This window comes from Prionailurus viverrinus, chromosome B2, assembly GCF_022837055.1.
Source record: "Prionailurus viverrinus isolate Anna chromosome B2, UM_Priviv_1.0, whole genome shotgun sequence".
NCBI classification, from domain to species: Eukaryota; Metazoa; Chordata; class Mammalia; order Carnivora; family Felidae; genus Prionailurus; species Prionailurus viverrinus.
Genome location: NC_062565.1, coordinates 35,569,373 through 35,583,022, shown reverse-complemented (window position 1 = coordinate 35,583,022; position 13,650 = coordinate 35,569,373).

Sequence of the window (13,650 nt, the reverse complement as noted above, 5' to 3'; positions counted from 1 at the left end):
AGCCACAGCCCCAAAGGGGAAAGGCCCTTGCTTCCTCTAGAGGGAGGAGCCCACTCAGGCCCCGCCCACCCACCCAGGGTCTGACCTTTCACTCCTGTAGACCCCATTCCAGAGGCCACCCCCAGGGGGCAGTGGGGTCCAGAGGTAGTTTCTGGAGCCAGCCCTTGGCTGAGCTTGGCCAACCACACTTTCTCATAAGGCCCAATGGATTTTACTTGGGGCTTTCTCAGCAGCTTCTTTTCTGCATCTGACCTGCTCACTGCTGTGAGGAAACAGCTTTTTTTTTTTTTTTTTTTTAAATTAAAAATAGATCACAAACCTGTTAAGGGCTAGCAGGGAGGGGTACAGTGCTGTTCTCACCTCTCTACTGGGTCTCAGTCTTTTAATGACCGCTGTCTCCACCTCCTTGCCCCAGGGGAGCGTGGCTTCCTCCCTGAAACTCAGATAATAACAGCTAACTCAGGCACTCTTTTTAGTGCTGTACAAGTATTTTCTCATTTAATCCCACAATAGCCTTGTGAGGTAGGTCCTATTACTATCCCTATTGTACAGAAAACAAAGACAAAAACAAAAAACAAACCCTGAGGATCAGAGAGATTAAGTAACTTGCCCAAAGTCACCAGTAAGAACGCAAAAGAAGTCAGATTTCCAGAGCAAAGATGAGTGGCCTACAATTCCAGCAAAGATTTGGTTGAGAACCCGGATGATCGCGTTCTTGCCGTGTCCTCCTCAGACTTCCCTGTCTTAGCATGCTGGGTCGTTTCTGCCTGATGCCTCGTCTACCATCTGGGCTCCCAGCCCTTCCACAACAAATGCCCATCGCCTGCATTCCCCTTCTTCAAGCCTTACTGGCCCTCCAAGCCTCTCCCACCGGGTTCTAGTCTCGCTGGTCCCGAACCAGGGCTCTCCATCAAGACTTGTCTTTGTCTTGGAGTGTGGGGACAGAGCCTCACTCATCTTGATATCTGAAGTGACTGGCACACCTTCACGCTCCAGCACCTGTAAACCCCTGGGGCCTCACACACCCAACTGCTTCACTAGCTCAGAGCAATTTCTTCTAGCAATTTCTTTGGCTCCTTCCTAACTTCGATAACTCTCTTCGCTTTTTGTGTTTACTTTTTATTATGGAGAATTTAGAACACATACAAAAGTAGACAAATATAATGCATTCCCAAAACCCATAACCCAGACCCAACAACCATCATCAACTCATGGCTAATACTGCTTCATCTATGGCCACATTCACTACCCCTTATCATTTTGAAACAAATCCCAGAGGTCAGATGATTGCACCCATAAATATTTTGGTGTGCATCTAAAAGGTAAGGAGATTTTATATACGTATATGTGTGTATGTGTGTGTGTGAGTGTGTGTATATTTTATATATATGAATATATATAAAACATTTATATATATAAATTATATACTCACATATGGTAATATTATTCTACATATGCATACATACATATATATGTTATATACATGTACATGTATATATATATATTATATAAAATAATGTTACTTTTATCATACCCCGAGAGATATTTACTAATAATTCTCCAATATAACCAAATACCTAGTCAACATTCAAAGTGCCAATTCTTCATAAATGTCATCTGCTACAGACTGAATTGTGTCCCCCCCTAAAATTCATCTATTAAGCCTTAGCCCAGCATGTGTCTGTATAGGGGATATAGGGCTTTTAGGAAGTAATTAAGCTTAAATGAGGTCAGAAAAGTAAGGTCCTTATAAGGATTGGTCGCCTGGGGCGCCAGGATGGCTCAGTCACTTGAGCCTGCAGCTCTTGATCTCAGCTCAGGTCATGATCCCAGGATTGTGGGATTGAGTCCGGAGTCGGGTTCCATGCTGAGAATGGAGCCTGCTTGGGATTCTCTCTCTCTCTCTCTCTCTCTCTCTCTCTCTCTCCCTCTGCCCCTCTCCCCAGCTCACTTTCTCTTTCTAAAATAAAATTAAAAAAATTAAAAAAAATAAGGGGTGCCTGGGTGGCTCAGTTGGTTAAGCGTCCGACTTCAGCTCAGGTCATGATCTCACGGTCCGTGAGTTCGAGCCCCGCATCGGACTCTGTGCTGACAGCTTGGAGCCTGGAGCCTGCTTCAGATTCTGTGTCTCCCTCTCTCTCTGTCCCTCCCCCATTCTTGCTCTGTCTCTCTGTCAAAAATAAACATTAAAAGGGGTGCCTGGGTGGCTCAGTTGGTTGGGTGTCCGACTTTAGCTCAGGTCATGATCTCGCGGTCTGTGAGTTCGAGCCCCACGTGGGGCTCTGTGCTGACACCTCAGAGCCTGGAGCCTGCTTGGGATTCTGTGTCTCTTTCTCTCTCTGCCCCTTCCCTGATCGCGTGCGCTCTTTCTCTCTTGCTCTCAAAAATAAATAAACATTAAAAAAAAAGATAAAAAAAATAAACATTAAAAAAAAAACTTGACTGTTTAAAAAAAAAAAAAAAAGGATGGGTGGCCTTAGAAGAAGAATAGGAACAATCTCTTCATACCCACCTCTCCCCCCACCCCACATTCCCTCTGAGGGGAGGCCACGTGGAGATAAGTGGCCAGCTGCAAACCAGGAAAAGAGACCTCATTGGAAAAGGAAACCTGCCAGTGCCTTGATCTGGGATTTCCAACCTCCAGAACTGTGAGAAATAAATTTGTATTGTTTTTAAGCCTCTCTGGCTGGCGTATCTTGTTACGGCAGCCTGCGTAGACTGATCCATCAGCATTTTTTTTTAATTAGAATCCAGGGGGCGCCTGGGTGGCTCAGTCGGTTAAGCGTCCGACTTCGGCTCAGGTCACGATCTTGCGGTCCGTGAGTTCGAGCCCCGCGTCGCACTCTGTGCTGACAGCTCAGAGCCTGGAGCCTGCTTCGGATTCTGTGTCTCCCTCTCTCTCTGACCCTCCCTCATTCATGCTCTGTCTCTCTCTGTCTCAAAAATAAGTAAACGTTAAAAAAAAAATTTTTTTAATTAGAATCCAGGGGCACCTGGCTGGCTCAGTCGGTAGAGCATGTGACTTTTGATCTCAGGGGGCATGAGTTTGAGCCCCGTGTTGGGGGTAGAGATTACTTAAAAAAATAAAAAGAAAAATCAGGATCCAAATAACGTCCACACGTTACAATTATTAACTCTCCACCCACAGGTTTGTTCCGTTCTTTTTGTGTTCCCACACAATACAGTTAAGAGGACACTGAGTTGCTGGCCCAACAGGTCCCGTGGTCAGGACTTTGCCAATTGCAGGGCTGATTTCCTGGATTTCCTGTCCATGGTTGTTAGAGCTGGGGACTTGATCAGATTCATCCTTGAATGCCACTTTTCCTGGATGTCCTCCCAGGTCTGGGGAGGCTTCTCTCCTTGATGCTCCTCTCCCCTCAACTGCCCGGTGCCCAGCTTCCTCCCCTGCCTCCCACCAGACTATACACTGGCTCCCTGCAGGCAGGGCCCGGGGACACGCACTGCCTGTCTGGTCTCCAGCCCAGCCGGGTGTCCAGAACATAGTGGGGCCTCAGAAGCCATATGGAATGGACAAATGTTACACCCTGAGCCCAGAGGCTTATCTCAGCCCTCAGCTGCCAGTGCCTTGGGCTTCTAGAGCAGAGTCTAGACCCAAACAGCAAGATGTGCCCCTCACACGGCCAGGAGAGGGCACAGGGGCACCTGCAGGAGGCCACCTAGTAGCTCAACTCTGAACATGGCACAGGTACCCTCAGAGCTGCATCAGCCCAGGAAGGAGAGCCAAGACGCCCACGCCCAAAATAATCTTCCGGGGCCCTGCCTCCTCGGTCCCCCCCACTTCAGCCCCTCACTGTGCTGCCAGCCTTTCTGCCTGACTTGCTTCTCGCCTGCAGGCATCCCCCCGAGGCTCAGCACACACCTCCTCCACCAGTTCAGTGGGCTTGCCACAGACCACCAGCTGGTCTAGCTCCTGGGACAGGTGTGTGGTTGGCTCCGGGACAAAGGGGGCCTGCTGCTTCTGCAGGTCACCTGTGTCATGGAGGTTGGTGGCTTGGAGGTGGCTGCCTGTTCATCCTGCTGAGCCCCAGCCCTTCTTTGCGGATTCAGTCCCTTTTTGTTCCCCCCACATTACACCCATCTTCCCTTCCCCACTGCCTGCTTTGATGATCTTGGACTCAGAAGCATCGATATTTTAAGTAGCTTCCGCGTCATAAAAGGTCAAACCCCACATCCTCCGCCACTCCTGGGGGCTCTGCTTCTTCTTCTTCTTCTTTTTTTTTTTAATGTTTTTATGTTTTTGAGAGAGACAGAGCACAAGTGGGGGAGGGGCAGAGAGAGAAGGAGACACAGAATCCGAAGCAGGTTCCAGGCTCCGAGCCATCAGCACAGAGCCATCAGCACAGAGCCATCAGCACAGAGCCCGATGCGGGGCTCGAACTCGTGAACTGCGAGATCATGACCTGAGCGGAGGTTGGACGCTCAACCCACTGAGCCACCCAGGTGCCCCTCTACTTTTCATCAAATCCAACCTATCTGCTTTGGGCCAGTAACTGAGCTTCACTCTCCTCGTGTGAAATGGGGATCGTTAGAGCGCCACCCTCCCGTGGTGGTTGGAAAGATAAAATGGGACCGTGCCATGTGTAAGGGCTCAGAGTGAGACCTGGGAGAGAGTAGACACTCAGGGAACTTTGGGTACACACATTCTTGATCCTGATGGAAGACCTTTGCTATGGTTACCCCATTGCCTTAACCAATCAGTTCCTTTTGCCTGGAATGTCTCCACAGTTCACTTCCTCCAGGAAGCCTTCCTTGATATCGACCACTGGAATTGCTTTCTCTCCTCAGAGACCTGGTGTTCCTCTCTGCTTACTTTGATCTCTTCTGCCCCATTATTAAGTCATGCATGCAGTTAACAAGTATTTCTTAAGCACTTACTATGTGTCAGCATTAGGATAGAAGCTATAGATTAAACACAGTCCCTTACCCCTTAGCTCGTAGTTTAATGAGGAAGATGGGCCTGTTAACCACTAAACTATGATGTGGGAAATGCTTTGAACAAGGGATCGAGAGAAGGGGCATCAAAGTCTGCAGAGAATAGTAGGTGCTATTAAGGAAGCCTTCCTAGCAGAGGCAACCTGAAGGGTGAAGGATGAGTTAACTCTCCAGGTGGACAAGGTGGAAAAGGCATTCAAAACAGAAGGAACAGCATGTGCAGAGGGGCATTAGGCTTGAGACACCAAGGGTTGACTGGGGAGAAGAGCAGACAGTCCAGCACATCTGGGTGTCCAGGGGCTGGGGAATGATGGGACATAGGCTGAGAAGACTCCAAGGGTCTGGCCCTGGCAGGCTCTGTCTGCCGAGTGGATGTGCTTGTGAGCTAAGGGGAGTGGGTACAGAGTTTTAAGCAGAGGAGCCCCTGATCTGATGGGCATGAACACATCTCCTTCTACGTGGGGAGATCCCTATTTCAGGGCTCTTGGGGTCCTTGGCATGAATAAGTCTCGTGCTTTCTCCCTTCTGCTTTCAAAGCCATAAAGGAAGCTGGAAGAACTCAGTTCCCTGCAGCCCAGAGAGGTGGAAAGAGGGAGGGACAGAGGCTGGGAGGGATGCCTCACCAGGAACCGCAGGGCTGGGTCATGTGGCTGGCTGTCAAGAGAACTCTGCCCTGGGATGCAAAGAGGGCTTTGTGTGCAGACTAGGGGCATCCAAAGGGCCTCTCACTGGTGGGCCTGGGGCAGCAGGGGGCATCTGGGGGCCAGCAGGGAAGAAGTGTCAGAATTTAGGACCTGGATGCTATGGGTGTGTGTGTGTGTGTGTGTGTGTGTGTGCACAGGAAATCTCCAGGGGCTTGTGAGGGCATAGCTTTGTCGAGGGGGAATGAAGATTCCCAAGAGGAGCATTTATCTCTAGTGAGCCAAGGCCCGGGAGGAAACAGGCTGGTGTGTTCTCAGGGCTCCCCCTTGTCCCCAACCCCGCCCCCAGCGTCAGTCAAGCACAGCACCTGCTGAGAGCTTAATGGCCTGTGACAGACATCAAGTGGGATGACGCAGCTCCAGGGAAGGTGCAGGCAGCCAGCTGAAACCTGTTCCTGCCCGCCAGCCCATGCCTGCCACATCGCAGCCCCCTTCCCCCTCCGAGGCCTGAATCCTCTACCCCACTACTGGTCTTTGGGAGGCCCTGGCTGGGAGTTCTGGGTGGTCATGTGAGGGCAGAGGCCACACCACCAGTGCTGACGGGAGGGGTGGGCCCTATGGCCAGTCCCTGACTCGGGGGAGGAAGATGAGCGAGCTAACAACATCCCTCGTAGATTGGGCTCCCCCGTCCTTCTCCAAACAGCCAGACTTTTTCCACTCGTCCCTCTGCCGGAAATCCCACCAAAGCTGTCTTCTAGAAGGACTTGGTCTGGCTCCTGCCCCCTCAGCAGGGGTGGGTGCCAGGCCTCAGGCGCCCGTCTGCCTTCCTGCCGGTCACCTTTCCAGAAAGCCTCCCATATTCGGCTGCTGTACCCCTGCCCCTTTGTGGCCCCGGGGGTCCGAAATTTTTTCCATCTGAGTGGCGTCATTATTCAGAGCCCTTTAGCTCTGGGAGGAACACGGGGAGGCCACACCACACTCCCTCAGTACGTGCCAGCCAAGGGCCGGCTGCCCAGGCGGAGGGTCGGTTCTCAGGGTGCAAAGAGGGCTGAAGTGGACAAGACAGCAAATGTGTGTCAGTCCTGACGTGGGTGGCCGGGAGGACGTCAGTGAAGAACAGAAACAGCTCTTTCTTCTTCAGCGTGCGAACGATCAAGTTTCAAAGTTGGCATTCTCAGGGATTGGGCAACGTTTGTGCCTGCCAGGCCCTGGCACCCACCCTACTATTCAGGAAGGACTCAAGGTCACCAGAGGCAGGCATCAGGTGGGGCCGAGGGAGGTGTCCTGGGAAACCGGGAATGAAGAGGGAAGGGTGGTGTGTGTGAAATCGTAGCCGGGGCTGGGCTGACGGCGACTGTGCAGGAGGCATGAGATATGCCCCTGGGAGGCTGGGAGGGGGCAGAGGGAGGGATTGTGTTTCTGGGGGAGGCGAGGGGGCCCCCACAGAGCTAGGCCCCGGGCCTGGGCAGGGAGGCGCCAGAAGGGAGCCAGCCAGGCAAGGCCACAGCCCAGGAACGGTGCCAGGCCGTGCCTGAGAAGACGCCCAGAGTGCGAGCACACGGCCAGCGTGTGGGGCCTCACGCTCCGGGTCACTCTTTTATATCCAAACAGCTGTGGGCCTTTCTCAGGGACTGCTGGGTCCTCCACAGCAGCCCCGTGCAGAAACATAAGCACCTTGGAGAGAACCGACAGGTTTCCAAGCGGAAAAAGAGAACAAACGGTTCCTGCACAGCCAGCTGCCCTGCCCACTGGCGACCTTTCTTCCACGACCCACTTCCCAGCCTGAGCCACCTCTTCCCATCTTCCCGCACAACAGCGGGGCCTCTTCTCTGCCTGCGAGCCCACACTGACGCACCTGCTCTGTGACTCAGCTCCCCTCTTTCCATGCTTCTGGGAGTGCTGCTCTGTTACCAACCACGCAAAGCCCACTCAGATCCGTCTCTCCCACCAAAGAGCCGCACAATTGCCTCCTCTCTTCCCACCAGCTTTCTCCCTTCCTTCTTTCCTTTCAACAGAGAGCCCCTGTCCCAGGACCTTGGGGAACTATGACAAATGACCCTCTCAAATCTTGCCTGAGGCTTTCCTCCTTACAAAACCCTGAGAGAGAGAGAGAGAGAGCAGGACCCTGGCTTATTTCTCTCTGTGTTCCCAGAAGTGAGCATGGGGCCTGCCATGGAGTAGGCCCTCCCCAAATTTTTCCTGGGAACAGGACATTCTGAGCATGTAGGAAGGGGTCATGGGAGAGTGCAGGGTTCTCCCTCCTCAATCTTCTGCCCTCTCTTGAGTTTGGCTTTTGGTCCCACACCGCCCGCCACCCCCCCCCCCACCCCCCAGCCTCATTGTCTACCTTGACCAGGTTCCTCAAGCCCTAACCCTGTCCTCCCTCCTCCCCCAGGCCTTGTGTACATTTCTCAGTTTTCCACCCAGCTCAGGGCTCAGTGCTCCAGTGTGAGCAAGCTAGCCCCCTCCCCAGTGTCCCCAGAGAAAATGTGAAAGAAACTGCCAGAATGTCCACTACTCTAGCCTCAGTTTTCCAATCTTTTCAAAGGCTACCTTCCACTGGGCTATATTAGGGATATACCTAGCTTATGCCTCACTGCGTGTCATAGTCAAGTCCATAGCCAATGGCCTACAAGGCCCAACTCCCTGCCCTGATTTCCACCCCTGTTCCCTTTCTTGCTCTGCTTGAGCATTTGGCCTCCTCTCTGCCTTCCAACCTGCCACATGCTGACTGACCTCGTGGCCTTTGCACTTGCCATTCCTTCTACCTAGAACTCTCTTCTGCCAGGTAGATACCTGCATGGCTCACCCTCTCACCTCCTTCAAATCTTGCTTTAGGGGCACCTGGGGAGCTCAGTCGGTGAAGCGTCTGACTCTTGATTTTGGCTCAGGTCATGACCTTGTCTGTGGTTTGTGAGATCGAGTTCCGTGTCGGGCTCCGTTGATGACAGTGCAGAGGCAGCCTGGGATTCTCCCCCTCTCGGCCCTTTCTCCACTTGTGCTTTCCTTCTCCCTCCCTCAAATTAAATAAACTTCAAAAAAAGATCTTTGCTTTAACATCACCTTCTCACCAGGGCCTTTCCTCTTTCCCACAAACTCCCCAAATTGCACCACTACTGCACATTCCCAGTCCTCCTTCCCTGCTTTATGTTTCTCACTTCTCACTTGCTGATACACTAACTTTGGGGGGTTATGTTTAGTGTCTATCTCCATCACTGGAATGTCAGTGCAGGAAGGCAGGTGTTTATGTCTATTTTGCTTACTGCTATATCCCCAGCATCTACAACAGTAGATAGTAGGTGCTCAATAAATATTGGTCGAAGGCATCAAGGGGGATTTTTACTTTCTGTCCCTCCTAAGCTCTCGCAGGGCAGAAACTCCAGGGTACGCAGCTGCACTCACTGTGAGCCAAAGCTCATTCTGCCTCTGGTGCCTGATGGCACCCCAGCACTCCCGCCCCCTAACTGCCCCCCCCCCCCCCAGTCTTCTGGACAAAATGCAGCTTGCACCCGTCTCCAGCAGGGGGCGGGGTGAGTAAACCTCACCTCCTTCACTGCCCCACCCCTTTATTACAAGCTGGAATGGGAATTACAACCTGAGGAGGGAAGAGATCGCTGGCCTCTGCATGTGACCTTTCCCTTAGTGCAAGGAAAAGGCACCCTAAATAGCACTTCCTGAAAAAAAAAAGGAAAGGCGCACAGAGGAATCGCCCGTACTGCTTTTTCAAAACAGTTTCTTTTTTTTTTTTTTAATTTTTTTTAACGTTTATTTATTTTTGAGACAGAGAGAGACAGAGCATGAACAGGGGAGGGTCAGAGAGAGGGAGACACAGAATCTGAAACAGGTTCCAGGCTTTGAGCTGTCAGCACAGAGCCCAACGCGGGGCTCGAACTCACGGACCGCAAGATCATGACCTGAGCCGAAGTCGGCCGCTTAACCGACTGAGCCACCCAGGCGCCCCCAAAACAGTTTCATTTCCAGACTCCATCCCCGGAGATTCTTAGTCATTTGTTTGGGCTGAGAACTGGTTTTTTTTTTTTTTTCCTCCCCAACTCTTCTAGTGATTCTAATGTTGAACCAGGGTAGGGAATCAGGGCAATTGCCTGGGAAGCCAGGCAATACCCTGGCTGGGTTCTGGTATCCCCTGATGTCCCAAGTCTTGCCGAGCACCCAGAGTGAGCACAGGTGCCCAAGATGCCAAATCTTGGCAATTCACTGGGGGAATGGTGGGTGTGAATGGATATTCCTCAGCTCATCTCACAGGTAGCTGTTCGTGAGCGCACACACGCACACACACACACACACACACACACACACACACGCTGTGCTACCAAAGACCAAACAAATTCTCAGTCAGGGCACAGCCTCAACTAGGATTTACAAACTCCAATGCCCACTAGAACCACGCAGGGAACACAACTGGCTGTGGCAAGTGTGTGGTTGAGATTTGGAGAGCCACGGACTTCTCGTGAGGGCAGCTTTTGTTTTACTCTGTTATGGCCTGTTGTCAGGAGTGGATGCAGGCCTCGTGGTGCCAGATTTTGTTCTTTGTCTTCCTCAAGAGAAATTAAAATTCAGGAATTAAAAAAAATTTTTTTCTTAGTGTTTTTATTTATTTTTGAGAGGGAGAGAGAGAGCCAGAGTGCGAGCAGGGGAGGGGCAGAGAGAGACGGAGACACAGAATCTGCAGCAGGCTCCAGGCTCTGAGCTGTCGGCACGAACCCCATGTGGGACTCGAGCTCGTGAACCAAGAGATTATGACCTTTAACTGACTGACCCTTAACTGACTGAGCCACCCAGGCACCCCTAAAATTCAGGAATTTAAAATGAAATAGCCCATACTATCATGTAAAAATCCCGAGGCTGCCAAATGCGTTGCTAACCCCAGTTATGAGGTTGTTGGAAGTCCATTATTTTGCAAGGCTGACCCCTCTTACAACAGGCTTGGGATTTCACGTGATTGCTTTGGGGCAGGGTCCACCCTCCTTCACATTCAAGCTGGCAGGAGATGGCTGCTGGCTCCCGAACCACAAGACACACGACACATGACGACGCTTAACGGCTGCTCCCTCAGCTCTGCCAGGACTCCCCTGGAGTTTTATAATGAAGGCTTGTAGCGGCAGTGTGCTGGGGTCAGTTCCCACCGGCTCGCCAAAGTCAATTGTGCCCATCTCTCTCTTTTTTTTTTAATGTTTATTTATTTTTGACAGAGAGAGAGAGGCAGAGAATGAGCAGGGGAGGGGAGGAGAGAGAGAGAGGGAGACACAGAATCTGAAGCGGGCTCCAGGCTCTGAGCTGTCAGCACAGAGCCCGACATGGGGCTCGAACTCACAGACCGCGAGATCATGACCTGAGCCCAAGTCGGACGCTCAACCGACTGAGCCACCCAGGCGCCCCCAATTGTGCCCATCTCTTCCCAACTCCACGCCCAGTGACATGTCACATTAGCAGCTTAAAATCAGTCACAGTGAGAGTATTTCCACCTCATGCATTCGGCAAGTGCTACAAAACAGAATGTTTTTCTTCCTAGAGGACCAGTTATTAAACTTACCAGCACAGGATTACACACGAGGATTCAGATTCTGCCAAGGGCTGGTAGGGAACAGTGGAGAAGGGAGTCGTTTTGTTTTCTACTTACACAAGAATTTGTGTGAGTATGTGCAGTAGACATTTTGACGTCACCTTCCCCTGGATACCTACTACGAGGAAACAACAATCTGAGTCCTGAATATGTTTTCCTCAATTAAGAAATAATGGTCACACAATAAAATGCCCGGGTTTTAAGAGTACAGCTTGTGAGATTTTCCTAGCGTAGCCACGTGTGTGATCGCCATCCCAACAAAGATAATGCATTCCTACGCCCCCAGAAAATTCTTCATGCCTCTGTCCAGCCATTCCTCCCCCAAAGGTAATCACTGTTCTGATTTTTATCTCCAGAGATTGATTTTGCCTGCTTAAGGACTTTATATAAATGGAACCATACAGCAGGTGCTCCTTTTTTTTTTTAATGTTTATTATTATTATTTTTTTTGAGAGAGACAGAGAGTAAGCAGGGAAGGGGCAGAGAGAGAGGGAGATACAGAATCAGAAGCAGGCTCCAGGCTCCGAGCTGTCAGCACAGAGCCCGATGTGGGGCTTAAAGTCATGAACCATGAGATCATGACCTAAGCCAAAGTCAGACACCCAACCGACTGAGCCACCCGGGTGCCCCAATGCTTATTTATTTTTGAGAGAGAGAGAAAGTGCGCATGTGAGTGATGGGGGGAGGGGCACAGGGAGAGGGAGACAGAATCAGAGGCAGGCTCCATGCTGTCAGCACAAAGCCCGAAGTGGGGCTGGCCTGACATGGGGCTTGAACCCATAAACCGTGTGATCATGACCTGAGCGGAAGTCAGATGCTTAACCGACTGAGCCACCCAGGCGCCCCTCCTTACTGCCAGTTCTTATTGCGGACCTGGGGAAGCCGAGGTTCAGAGAGGCCATCAGGGCCACACAGCTGTAAGCGACAATGACAGGATTCAGAGCCAGACATTTGACTCCAGACTGCATGCTTCCTATACCAGGTAGGCTCTTTCTAGAGAAGTCAGCAACTGTGGAGCTCCAAGGCTGGAGATGGCCCGCAGAGAGGGCAATCCCAGGGGTAGAGTGATGACCCTTTAAGGAGGGGCTGTCTCTACACCAGGCATGAATAAATAAAGAAGGAGGACAGGAGTGAGGCTGGCACCAGCCTGTGAACCCCTCTGGTTCACATGGGCATGGTGACTACCTCGGTGTCGTTAGGAGCTGTGAGCTGCCAGCGTGTGTGTGGCGAGTGCTGAATGCTTGCTCTCTCCTCGGACCATGGATCCGGAAGGCCTTCACGCCAGCAACACCCTTGAAGTGACCGGCCTGCCGGGGGCAGCCTCTGGAGGCCCAGGGTCATCACTCTGGACACCTGTCCATTTTCTGCGTTTGACCTCTGTTTAAGAGCGTGTGGTAGCAGACTTAGGCAGATTCCGATCTGAATCCTGGCCCCGCTTCTTATTAGCTGTGTGACCCTGGGCAAGTTAACCTCTGCGTCTGTTTCCTCATCTGTGGAAATAATCATCTGAGGGTAATTATCATAGCCCTGGCCTCATATCGTAAAAACAAATGGAGTTGATACTTGGAAGCCAGGAGCAACAGTGTCTGGTGGGACCTTTGGAGGTACGGCTCACTTCCCTTTGCAGGAGTCCCTGAAAAGGACAGCTGCTTGAATTTAGCTCTTGAAACTGCTCAGTAGAATCCTACGTGTTTTGGGGCAGGGTGGGTTGGGGTGCCAGAACTTAAATTGGGCTCCTTTTGTAGCTTGGAGCTTGGCCTCTGGGTGGGGTTGATGTCTGGGTACGGATCCCCAGGGATCCATGACAGAAAAGAGGCCGGGGCTCCCCACTCCCACCCAGAGTGAAGAGAGTGAACAGAGACAGTGGCCAGAATGTTCTCACCCAGAACTAGTAAACCAGCCTGCATCCAGAGCAAGCCCATCTTCTTTACAGGCTGCATAAATTCTCCAATATCTGGTGTGCCTTGCCCCTTGGATGTGAGCCCTGAACTCTCATGCTGACCTCGGCATGATCACCTCCAGTTCCCTCCTAGCCTGTTTACTGTGATGTCAACCTAGTTACAACTAATGGCTACTTACTATTTCGTATTCTCTTTTCATTGTAACATTAGTTCCCCACAGGACTCCAGGGATTGGTGGTTTATATACTTGGCAATTCTCAAGGTCTACAAGTCTTCTTTCTTATTCATTTTCTGCTGTTTGATCCTTCTTTGGGGCATATGGGTCTTCCTAAAGTTTTCATTCTGTACGCGGCGCTACTGTAAATAACCACAATTTTTTAAAAGTACTTTTGCTTATTCATTCATTTTCTAGAAAATATTTAGTCGGTGTCTACCATGTGCCAGGCACTATGCCAACATGAACAGAACGGTCCTGCCCTCAAGGAATTTACAATCTGAGTGGCTCAGTCGGTTGAGCATTGGACTCTCGATTTCATCTCAGGTCATGATCCCAGAGTTGTGGGATTGAGCCCCG